Genomic DNA, 10666 nt, shown 5'->3' on the forward strand with positions numbered 1-10666 from the left:
ACTTTCGAATTGCTCATGCTTTGATCACTCCGAATTATTTTATTATTATTTCGGTGTGACATAGCATTTTTTATTATTTGAATATAAAGTAAAAACAAAAAGTGTCGAACATTTTCATCGACCACCGTTGACCGACGTAGATGGTGGTCATTCGGTCCTAAATTTCACGGGTTATTCGTCTCGACCCTTGAGTTTGAATCTATGGTTATTTCACTGAAAATTTTCCCAAAACTCGTGAATCTTGACTGAAATGTTTCGTCTTCCTCACTTTCAATATCTAATTCGTAGACTTCGAAGCAAGTTTCGATAAAAATAGAGGTCGGATTCGAACTCACTGTGTCGAGGCGAAGCGACCCATGAATTTGGGACCGAACAACCACCATCTACGGCGATCAACGATGGTGTCCGACCACCTTCTATTTTTATTTTCATATTTTAACTTATTTTATATTAGATAATAACAACAAGAATATCACATCATAGGAAAATAATAATAAAATTCAAATTGATCAAAGCATGAATAATTCAAAAGTTCAATGAGTAAATTAGAAAATTGAAAGTATGATGGTAAAATAGGATAATTCAGTGACAAAAGGAATAATTTACCCATTAAATTATTAGCCTCGGAATTTTCTTAAATAATAATAAATGATTTTATAGTGCAAATTTTCTTTTATCCATATGTAACAAAATATCATATTGAAATGATTAATGAAGATTTTAAAATAAAGATAATTTTCTTTAAGGTTAATATTAAGTTATTTTAAATTACATTATAAATAAATCAAGATTTAAAAATTTATCTTCAGCCTGGGTTATCATATTGAATAAAGTTGTCACCATTTGATCAATGCGTGTTTCCCGCCAATAAGCAAAGCAGATGTTAATGAAGTCCGCAATAACAAGCACATACTCTTCAGCAAGACAGCAACAAGTCGAAATTTTTTCCTTCACCTCCTCAAGAAATCCACTACTGTTGCTCATCTCGCCCAAATCATCGTCAATGGCTTCCAAAATGACCTCTCCACCGTTACTAAACTCACCCACAGTCTCTTCGACCTCAAGGCCACCTCCTACGCACGTCACCTCTTCCTCTCCATCCCAAACCCGGATCTCTTCCTCTTCAATGTCCTCATCAAAGGCTTATCTAACGGTCATTCCCTTTCGATCTATACCCATATGAGGAAATGCACTCATCTCAAACCCAATAACTTCACATAAGCATTCGCCATCGCCTCCGCTTCAACCCTTTCCGATGAGAAAGTTGGGATTTTGTTGCATGAGCATGCGGTTGATGATGGGTATGGGTTGGATTTGTTTGTGGGAACTGCTGTTGTTGAATTTTTATTTGAAGATTTGGCGGGTTGACATGGCGCGAAAGGTGTTTGATAAAATGTCTGTAAGAGATACGGTGTCCTCGAATTCTATGATATCTGGGTTGGTTGGAAATTGTTGTTTCGATGATGCTGTTCAGGTTTTTGGGGATATGCTTAAAGAAAGTGGGATTCGGTTGGATTCTACTACGCTGGCAGCTGTTCTACCTGCTTTGGCCTTATTGCAAGAGTTGATTTTGGGAATGGAGGTTCAGTGTTTGGCTTTAAAACTTGGGTTTCATTCCTATGTTCATTTCCTAACCGGACTTATTTCCTTGTATACAAAATGTGGGGAGATTGAGGTGGCTAATATATTGTTTGGAGAGATTGGAAGACCCGACTTGGTTTCTTATAATGCAATGATTTCGGGGTATACCAGCAATGGTGTGAGTGAGTGTTATTTGACGCTATTCAAACAACTCCTTGGTTCTGGGGAAAAGGTCAATTCTAGCACAATTGTGGGGTTGATCCCTGTTTTTCATCCCTTTGGCTATTTTAATCTGTCTACTTGTATTCATGGTTTCTGTGTGAAATCTTGTATTTTCTCACTGTCTTCTGTTTCAACAGCGTTAAATACTGATTATAGCAGACTAAATGAGATTAAATCAGCACGGCTGCTTTTTGATGAGTCCTCAGAGAAAACGTCAGCGTCTTGGTATGCTATGATTTCAGGGTACACTCAAAATGGATTTACAGAAGTTGCAATATCTCTTTTCCAAGAAATGCACAGATCCAAAGTTAGTCCCAATCCTGTCACATTTACAAGCATTCTTTCGGCTTGTGCTCAGCTTGGAGCACTTAGTCTGGGGAAATGGGTGCATGGCCTAATTAAAAGCAAGAATATTGAAACTAATATATGTCTCAACTGCTTTAATTGATATGTATGCAAAGTGTGGTGGCATTACGGAGGCTCGAGAATTGTTTGACTTGATGGTGGGGAAAAATGTGGTGACTTGGAATGCGATGATTTCAGGTTATGGTCTTCATGGCCAGGGCCAGGATGCACTTAGACTCTTCTCTGAAATATCACATTCTGGGGTTGCACCAAATGGTATTACATTTCTTTCTCTCCTATATGCTTGCAGTCATGCCGGCTTGGTGAAAGGACGAGGGGAAATATTTCAGTCTATGATCCATGATTATCACTTTGAGCCATTACCTGAACATTATGCCTGCATGGTTGACATCCTTGGCCGAGCCGGCCAATTAGAGAAGGCCTTAAAGTTTTTAAAGGAAATGCCAGTTGAGCCAGGTGCTTCTGAGTGGGGTGCATTGCTTGGTGCTTGTGTGATCCACAAGGATAAAAAACTTGTTCAAATGGCTTCTGAGAGGCTATTTGAATTGGATCCAGAAAATGTAGGATATTATGTTTTACTATCAAATTTGTACTCAGCTGAGAGGAACTATCGACTGGCTGCTTCAGTACGCCAAGATGTTAAGAAAAGAAAATTGGCAAAGGTTCCTGGATGCACTCTAATTGAGATTGGTGAAACTCCACATGTCTTTACATCTGGTGATCGGTCCCATCCTCAAGCATCAGCAATCTATGCAGTGCTAGCAGAATTAATAAGGAAGAGAAGGATTTCAGACTGAGACTGATACTGCACTGCATGATGTTGAAGAGGAAGAGAAGGAGCTACTGATAAACGTTCACAGTGAAAAATTGGCCATTGCCTTTGGTCTATTGCTACAGCCCCTGGAACTGAAATAAGAATTTTTAAGAATCTTCGAGTTTTTGTAGATTGTCATACTGCTACTAAATTTATATCCAAGATTACTCGAGAGTCATTTTGGTTAGGGATGCTAATCGGTTCCATCATTTTAAAGATGGTCTGTGTTCTTGTGGAGGCTATTGGTGATGGAACAACAACTCAGCTCGTTGAATAATAGTTTGGAGAAAGAAGCAAATCAAGATTGAGTTCTATCGTCCATTTGAGGCACGTGATTCAAGCCCACCAGTCAATTCGGTTGAATCATCTATGCCAATGTTAAATGCAATTAACAAAATGTTTCACATTCTTACCTATATTCTATAATTACCTGGTTTACTAACTATAGAACTAGGAGAACCCTAAATACTCAGACCATTCAGTTGTTCAACATGAGCTCAAGCTTTGGCGATCTTTAGATTTTTCATCAGTCAATGCTTCTTGTTTCCTTGTGCCCTTGAGGAAAACAGAATTTTGGAATTACAGTTTCAGAAAGAATTATGATTCTTGCAATTTTTGACTTCTTAGAGGATGTTAATTTCATTGATGTATTTTTGTTGTTGGTAATAATTTTCAATGAGCACAAGTTTTGATTATTGTTAGATACTAGTGTTCTTGTATGTGACGCGGTCGGTTTTGAAAGATATCAAAATATCATCATAAAACAAACAGACTTCATCACAAAGTTTAGCTATTTTCAATTCAATGACAAAACTCGGTAGTTGGTACAATGCATATTAACATAAACAACTTTTCACTCTAAGTTTATTCTTTCTTGTGCATCTCCACATTCATTTGTTCATACATCACACATATCATATACTCGTTTGAGCAAGAAGGGTTATGCATAATCCATAGAACCAGGCAAAATGAATTTTTTCAACAGTTGATGCCACACATCGTTGTGTCTGGTCCTTTGGTTTTCATCACAAACGGGTCGATTCGAACCCAAAGCAAGGAGAAGATTGAAGCCAATAGCACTGACCATATAACCACAATGGTTGGTGTCCTGTTTTGCCTCCCCATTAGACCTTTAAGGAATGGATAGAGATGGACAATCACCCAGAAGGAGAAGAAGAGCTTTCCAAAGAGAGGTCCCCAGGATTGGTATCCATTGTTTATGGCATCCGAGATGCCAGCAACAACTCCAACTAGGTTGAAGACTAAGATTGTGGTTGGTGGAATCAGGAGGGTTGTCCATTTGAAGGCATACAATTCTCCAAACTCCTCATCATCTGTTGCCTTGGATGTGACAGTGAAATTAGTGTCAATACCAGCTAGAACCTTCAACAGGCCTTGGATAACGGCAAACAGGTGTGCTGAAATACCACCAATGACCCAAAATTGCTCGTTTCTCCACCATTCCTCGATGCTTACTCCACTCCACCTTAGCTCAAGAATGCCAGTTGCAAAGATTGAAAGAAACAAAGCAATGAAGAATAGACTTGCAAATGTGCTTATCTGTTGCAGGAGCGAATAAGAACGAGTTAGATCATAAGGTATTTAATATGTATACTTTAAGTGATGAAAGGAGAGTCTTTTATTTACCGGTGGCATGATGAATTTGTCAGTAAGCAAACATATTGCTGGAAGGCTACAATAGGCGAGGAGTGGTAAAGATGTGAAGGGGTAGATGGTTGTGTTCACATATGCAAATCGTTCGAGCCACCTCAGCTTTCCTCCCTTGAAACCGTACCACGAAGGGGAGTGACGACTAAAGAAAATTTCAACAGAACCGAGCGCCCATCGAAGGACTTGGTTGAGACGATCCGAGAGATTGATGGGAGCTGAACCCTTGAATGCAGGCAACTTTGGCATGCAGTATATTGACCTCCATCCACGGCAGTGCATCTTGAAACCTGTTAGAATATCCTCTGTAATTGAGCCATAAATCCAGCCAAGCTGCACATGCAGAAGGTTTGAAAGTGGGTTAAGGTTTGAACTTTAAAAACATGAATTCATCTTTCTAAACCCGAAGCAGGAATGTCATATGAAATTCAAGTACCTCGCTCCCCCATTCTGTTTTGTCTTCATAACCACAACTAATTACATGAATGGCTTCTTTGAGCAGAGCTGCAGGGCTTGAGGAAGGAGGCACGCCACCTTGTTCCATCAGGGTTGAATTTACAAAAATGGCTGACTGTCCAAATTTCTTTCAAAGTTCATGTTGGACATCAAGAACTCCTTGTCATCTTCGGTTGCTGTTATTATATTAGAAAAAAGATACTGAATTTATTGCATAAACAATATGAAAGGCATCTTCTTGAGATCGAAAGACAAGAACAAAATGTCATTGTTAACCACCTTCCACGCTTGGACCATTTGTATTTCCACCATCCTTAGAATGCTTATCCTTTCTACGGCGACCAAAGCAAGGGCAGCAACCGCAGGTTCCCATCTTCGGGCGCTTAGGCCCCTTCGGAGGTTCATAACCATATAGAGCTTGCCTTCTGAAAACACAGCCAGTGCCGACATACACGGGGCCTTGTATACCATCTAGACCTTTCATGTTAATCTGCATAAACCGGAGAACAAGCGATAAAAGTTTGATTCATTTGTCCGTCCCTAAATCATCTTATAGTGTACAAAAACAGGCATGATGTTCCATTTAGCCATTTTGAAAGGTTTGAAAAGTAGATTTTTTTTGCTGCACTTACATCAAAGAAAACTGTGTTTCGATTGGCATATCGATCATGTCTATCAATACCATCAAATCGTTGAGGGAATTGGACATAGCAGACCTTTCTTCCAATTTGAGGGTCCATCAAGAAACACATAGCCTCTCTTACAGCCTTGCTGTTATTAATATAATGGTCACAATCCAAGTTCAACATAAAAGGGGCATTTGTAAGCACTCCAGAAACACGAACCTGAAAATTTTGCATAGATAAACAGAATCATCAACACATAAAAGTTAGGCCTTAGAAATGAAGGGGAACTAGAGTGAAACAGAATTTAACAAATGCTTAAGATATTTACAAGGGCATTCATGGCGCCTGCTTTCTTGTGATGTGCGAAACCAGGCCTTTTCTCTCGAGATACATAAACGAGACGAGGAAGCTCATTTCCTTCTGTATCATGGCCTCCGTTTTGACCGAGAAAGACTTGAATCATGCCAGGGTGATCTTTAGTATTGTTTCCTGGCCATGGTGTCCCATCTTGCATGATCCACCCTTCTAGAGGAACCTTCTGGGCTTTGGCTACGAGTGCATTTACCCTAACCTTGAATTCTTCATATTCTCTCTGTTAAGCACCAAGAAAATCGAAAAATTAGCTCACTGCAATTTAAAACTCAGATTTTCGTCTTCGGGAGTTCATATATACAAACCTTCATAGCTCGACGTTCCTTCACAAATGTTGGCTGGACTTTGTCCTTGAGGTAATCAACCTTTAAAGTAAAGTACATCTCTGGTGCTCGGGGCTCTATAGCGAATTTCTTACAGAACGGCACCCATTTTCTAGCAAATTCAGCTGTTTGGGACAATGCTTCAAAAGTAAGCATGGAAGCACCATCATCAGAAATGTAGCAAGAGATCTTTTCCACCGGATAGTCCACAGCCAATATCGATAGAATCGTATTTGCTGTTACTAGAGGGGGTTCTTTCAGTGGATCCACCGTACTGACAAAGATATCGACCGAAGCAAGCATGTTGGGCTCACCTTCCCTCTCATACCTGTATCAAGCATTATGTGTTTGATAATGGATAAATATAATCAATTAAGAGTCGCTAGAAGTTTGAAAGATCTGTTTACCTGAGGGAAAGGCGATCGAGATACGTCTCACGGTCAATAGGGAACCATTTAGGGAACTGATCAAGGATCCATGAAAAGGCAAACCAGATTTCACAGATAATAGAAGTTAGCCACAGCCCGATTGCATCATGTACCGGGTTCATAATTCGATAACGGAGAAAGAAAGCAAGGATAACCAGACGAGCCACGATCACCATCCGGTAAGGATTGAGCTTGCTGGATGCAATTGGCACCTTCCTTGACAATGGTTGCCTAGCTTCGTCAAGCCTGTAGGAGGTTTTACATGAGAAAAGCACCGTTCAAGTTTCCTTCCCATGTCTCCATATAACAGCAATAAATACTTACATGGCCATGTCAGGATCATAGGCATCATCATTTTCAGGACCCAAATTTCCTTGCTGCAATTTCCAATCGTCCATCCTTTCTCTCCATCCTCCCTCTTTCTTTTCATCCCATCTTGCACTTTCTTTTGTTTTCCCATATTCATACATATATTCATGGTCAATTTGTTTGAAAACTTGGAATTTTGTTTTGTGGTTAAGAAATCAGATGACTCAAAGATTAAACATACCCGGTTCAGACGCGGGATATGGATGAACTCGTTTATGGAGGGAAGAACTCGACATGTGTTCCCCATAAGCAAGAGAGCTTCCTACTGGGAATTCACCGCTCACCTGCAACAAACAGAAAGAACAATGCTATTATTATGAAGGATTTTTACGGCAACTGGAACATATTTTTCATGTTGTTGCTGAATGTCATCACATATCAAAGAACTTTGCTTACCAGCCTCGATCGTATACCGGCTAAACTTGGTGGGATCTGAGAACTTTCATCATCTTCAGGGCTTCTCCCGTAGGTCATCTTCCCATAAAGCATCGATTCTGCAATATTCCTATGCTTGTTTTGTTCATCATCGATGTTGAATTCGTGTTCGATATCATCAATATCTTCTTCATCTTCATCTCCCTCCACTCTAGGACTCCCTTCACCACACAATCAAACCAGAAAGAAAAAAAAGTATAAATTTGAGCTCACTTGTTAGAAGAAAAAAAAAACAATGGCAGCTGCACTAGGAACATGAATGTCTAAACGGCAATACCTTTGAGACGCTTGTATCTAGTTTTGCACTGAGGACATTGTTGACTCCCTTCCCTCCTTTCATACTCATAACAAGGCCTGCAAACCGGAAAACCACACTCGTTGCAGGCCACGAAAAGATCTCCATCGACGGTCAACCCGATTTCGTCGCCACAAATCTCACAAACTTGGCCATCCAAGTTCTTCAGTGCTTTAGGCTGAATGCACCAACAACACAACCAACAATCCGACAATCAACTAAAACAAAAGAATGGGGTTCAAGCAAACTGTTTCATAAAACTAAACTTCTTCCTTTATTACCTCTTCATGGCCATGGATGACGACAAGTTCATTGCGGTTGTGTGAACCCGCTACGAGTCCAGCGCTGGCTTCCATTGGAGATGATGATGACAGAAGAAGACAAAGGAGAGAAGGGATGAAATAGAGTTTTATTGGGAGCTGAACATGTGCCTAAGGGGCAGTCCGGCAGTGTCGTTTGTTGCGGAGTCTACATTGCCTTGAAGCTAAGTTTCCTTCTCTTCTTTTATTTTCAACCACCTACCATTGTCCTTTTATTTCCCTGCTTTTACAAGCTTCAATGACCTCCCATCTGTCTGTTTCCATCATTTGTTTTGTCTTTTTGAATTTCCAGATACTGTAAATATAATGCCTGATATAATAATAATAATAAATGGTTATACAAGAAGAAAAAAAAAAACTTGAGGAGATGAAAGTACTTATAACCAAAGCAAAAACTGCAATCGTTAGGTAAAGAACACGTTGAAATCTCTCCATCTTATATACAAGCCTAACTTTCTTTTCTTTTTCCTTTTTTTATTAAATTACACAACTTTACTCTCGCTCATCCTTTACTCACTAACTATAAAATTAAAAAAAAATGGTCGGATATCACCAACGATCACCATCAATCGTCATAAATGATGTTTGTTCGATCTCAAATTTCATATTTCACTTTACTTGCAAGCAAATAAAAAAATGGGGGCAAGAAAAGGATTCAAAACCACGCCGTTTTTGTGCATATTTTAAATTTTTTAAAATAACATCGTTTTGATGCTTGTGTCATGTTATCACACTGTTAAAAATTTAACGGTAGAATAAAAAAATGATTTAATATATAAAATTCAGTGAGTAAAATAAAAAAATACATTAAATAAAATTCAATGAGAAACAGTGCAATTATTTTTTTCTTATCTCTTCTATTCAATAGGTTATCAGTGATGAACAATAGTAAACTTTGTCTTTAGAGATTTTAAATTTATGTATATTTTAAATATTTTTTATTAATAATATATTTTTGTTCTTTTAAATTTTGTAAGTAAAATCTGGCATCCGTCGTCGGTAAGTACATAGTCTTCAACTCATGGGCTGATGATATCACTTGCTCATGGTGATCATGCAATTTGTGCTATTAGATCGGAAAAATATTTTTTTAGAGTTAATTATATCATATTTTCTCAAAATATGATTTTTATTTTAAGTTGGTCTCTAAAATTTTAATTGTTTTAATTTCATCTCGAAATTATGATTATTATTCTAAATTAATCCTTAGATTTTTTAACATTTTAATTTCATCATTAAACTATGAACTTCATCCTAAATCTGTCCCTAATTTTTATGAACATTCCAGTTTCATCCCAATTTATACATATATATTAATCACATCCCTTGTTAATAAAATCGTTAAGCCAAGTTATATTATTGTATGTTTGGGGAAAAATTAGGTTAAATTATGATTGAGACTAATTACATATTTGGATGAAATTGGGGATGAAATTGAAATATTAAAAAGTTTGAGGACCAATTTAGTTATAAGGTAATAGTTTAGGGATGAGATTAAAACTTTAAAATGTTTAAGGACTAATCTTAGCTAAGAGTTATAGTTTGAGGATAAAATTAAAATATTCACAAATTTAAGGACCAATTGAAATGAATGTTATAATTTGAAGACATGTGATGCAATAAACTCTTTTTTATATTTTAAGTTGGTACTTGGAATTATTATTTCAATTTAACCATAGACACTAATATATTTGTTAGTATTATTTTAATAAGTGATCTTATAATCTTTTAAAATAATATAACTTAAACTAACAATCAGAGTTAATTTAGTGAAATGAAGTATTAGATCTCGTAAGTAATGTCATAATGTAACACCCCAACCCGTATCCGACTTGAATACGAGTCTGAGATGTCACATTGACTTTTAAAAACGATATTCTTACAAAAATATAAAATCATTTGAACTATTTTTAAGAAAATACGATCATATATTGTTGAATTATATTTGTTATAAAATTTTGAGGCAAAAACGTATTTATGAACAGTAAAATATGGTATTGTAACATCCCAAAATACGGGTTAGTGACTAAATTGTAAAATTTCAGAGTTTGGTGATTTAAGTAGGATATTTGTACAGTCCAATGATTTGTTCGGAAATATTTCCTGAAAGTTATTAGTAATTATCAAAGGAATTAAAGGGCAAAATGGTCATTTAGCATGAAAGATATTTTTTATCTCTTTATTAAGAGATAAATGTGAGTTGGGGAAAGAGTTTCTGAAAACTCTTTCTTCTTCTTTTCTTCTTCTCCAACGTGCAGGGCAAAGGTAAGGTTTTCTAAATTGTTGGTTATTTGTTAAATTAAAGATTAGGTTTTGATCATTAGATAATAACTAAGCTTAAGGAAAGCTTAAGTTGTCTTATAATCAAAAGATGAAGAAGTTATAAGAGAT

The 10666-nt window shown here is 37.2% G+C and overlaps 2 pseudogenes; one reads left to right on the top strand and one right to left on the bottom strand.

Annotated features, from left to right (window-relative positions):
• Positions 1–398: 398 nt before the first annotated feature.
• LOC120182124 lies at positions 399–10350 on the top strand (annotated as a pseudogene).
• Positions 3757–8345, bottom strand: LOC120182197 (annotated as a pseudogene).
• Positions 10351–10666: the final 316 nt, after the last annotated feature.

This window comes from Hibiscus syriacus, unplaced genomic scaffold, assembly GCF_006381635.1.
Source record: "Hibiscus syriacus cultivar Baekdansim isolate YM2019G1 unplaced genomic scaffold, ASM638163v2 tig00112632_pilon, whole genome shotgun sequence".
In the NCBI taxonomy this organism is placed as follows: domain Eukaryota; kingdom Viridiplantae; phylum Streptophyta; class Magnoliopsida; order Malvales; family Malvaceae; genus Hibiscus; species Hibiscus syriacus.